Below are 2500 nucleotides of genomic sequence, written 5' to 3'. Positions count from 1 at the left end.
TAATAATAGTGACGACAGTACCAACGATGATAATGATCATTATAATATTAGTAATGTAGATATATCTTTAACATGATAGTGATAACAACATAAGAGTTGTAAAGACAGTCAAAATGACAATAAAGAGACACCAATTACTGATCAAAATAACCATAAGAGATAGCAAGAAATGGAATGATATAAATGGCAATACAAGAGTACACCACCAGCGACAAACAGACAAATGCTCGTCTGTATTTCACAATCTTCGGCGCCTGAACCTCTAGGGTTCCTGGGAAAGAGGACTGGGAAAGCCAAGGGGGGGGAGGGGTGGAGCGAGAGACTGAAGGAAGAAAAAAAGGAAGAGAAGGAAGCGGAGGGTGCAGATAAGGATGAACAGGATGTGGGAGAAGATGAAGGGCAATAATAAAAGAGTAGGAGGGTTTAGGAGTGGAGGGGAGAGAAGGAGGCAAAAGAAGAAGTAGAAGAAGAAAAGAAGAAGAAAAAGAAGAAGAACAAGAAAAAGAAGAACAAGAATAAGAATAACAAGAACAACAACAACAACAATAATAATAATAATAATAACAATAATAATAATAATAATAATAATAAATAATAATAATAACAAGAAAAATAATAGGAACAAGAAGAATATGATGAAGGGGAAGAGATGGGATTAGATGAGGAGGAGGGTGAAGGGAGAAGGATGGACTGGGGGAAGAGGGAGAAGGAGAAGGAGGTGGCAGAGGAAGAGTAGAATGAGGAGGAAGGTGGCAGATGAGTGGGAGGAGGGAGAGAGGTGGAGGAAGAAAGTGGCAAAGACGTAGGAGGGGGTGGAGGTAGAGGAGCAGGAGGAGGGCCAGGTGGCAGATAGGAGTTAGGCTATAAATGTGTGTCCGGCCGCAGGACCTTGCCATTTCCTACGCGTCGGCGAAGCAGTGACTCGCGCATTCGAACACGGTAAGGCGGTGCCATCGTCTCTTCGGTTAAAAGTACACATTTCAAAGACCTACATATAACAATAAAGGGCATTGCATTCTTTATAGATTGATTATAAGACAAAACAAAGATTATGATGATTTTATGTCTGTAACAGTTATGATAATATACTTCTTTTAGTTTATAAAAACAATTGATAATTTCTGTTGCCACTTTGATAATGATGTGACATTTATTGCTGAAAGAAACATTTACGAAAACAAGTAAGAAATACTATTCTAAAACTAAAGGGAAATCAATTATTGATAAGAAAAATGAAAGTGTGTGAGTCGTGACGATGTTGTTGGTAATATAATCTTATTTGTCAAAATGAATACTTACTTTTCATAAAAAAAATGGCCAATATCAAAATAAAGGTAGTAACAGCGTTGGAGAGGGTGTAACATTAAGATATATCATAGCGATGATATCGTTAAAACAGGGATAAGAATGATGACGGTAACAGGAATGGCGATAGCAATAACCCTGATAAGCATTCATAACAAAAATAGCTGCATCAGTAAAAAAGAGATATAGCCATAATCTTTTACTGACAATTTGTGTAATTTCCGAAATGCGGTTTGCTCATTCCATTGAATGCACATCAGAGTCAATTATCGCGATGCTCAAAGTAAAAAGGACAACGGTAACAAAAGCAGATTATGTGAAATAGAAACAAATATGATATTTGCTGTGTCTGTAATTTTTATTAGAATAATGAAAACGAGACGGACAGTATGTTTGGCTATAATGATGATAAAACAATTGAAAGTAATTTAGGAAATAATAAAAACTATAATAATGAAATTTACAGTGCCAGCAATCAATATTGATATTAATAATGATCACGATAACATTAGTAATGATGGTAATATTGATAACGATTATAAAAGTCATGGTGATGATAATAGCAACGGTTATAATAACTATAATAGCTATAACAACAATGGCAAAGTGAGAGCGAAAGCGAGAAAGAGACGAGAGAAATGCCAGAGACAAAAAAGAGAGGAAGGAAGTAAGGCGAAAGCAGAACAAAAAAGCACCAATCTGTGGCCGCCCCGATTTCTTCCCGGCGGGTTACGTCGCCGCCTGGCTCGATCCGCGCGGTTTTGCGGCCGAACTGGTGGCCGGAAGGGGGGGGGGGGGGGACGGAGGGAATATGGGAATGGAAGAAGGGAGGAAGGAAGGGAATGAAAGAAGGGAGCGAGTGAAGGAAATATGTGTGTGCTTGATGCTTGAGGGTCCAACTTCGGTATGAGAGGATAAGGTTATGGGAGAGCAATTTACGCGTGGAGTTTGATGAACTGGTGGTGACAATAATTACAATAATTATAATAAAAATAACGTAACAATGATAACGATAATACTGCTACTACTACTCCCACTACTACTATTAATGATAATAATTGTAAATAATAATAATAGTAATAGTAGTATTAGTAATAATAACGATAATAATAATTATAATGATGATGATGATGATAATGATAATAATGATGATAATAATAATAATAATAATAATAATAATAATAATAATAATAAT

At 36.5% G+C, this 2500-nt stretch overlaps 1 pseudogene; it reads left to right on the top strand.

Annotated features, from left to right (window-relative positions):
* Positions 1-777: 777 nt before the first annotated feature.
* LOC119579162 overlaps positions 778-2500 on the top strand; it is a 17326-nt pseudogene continuing 15603 nt past the window's right edge.

This window comes from Penaeus monodon, chromosome 12, assembly GCF_015228065.2.
Source record: "Penaeus monodon isolate SGIC_2016 chromosome 12, NSTDA_Pmon_1, whole genome shotgun sequence".
Lineage (NCBI taxonomy): Eukaryota > Metazoa > Arthropoda > Malacostraca > Decapoda > Penaeidae > Penaeus > Penaeus monodon.
This window is presented reverse-complemented; position numbering and strand designations above follow the sequence as displayed.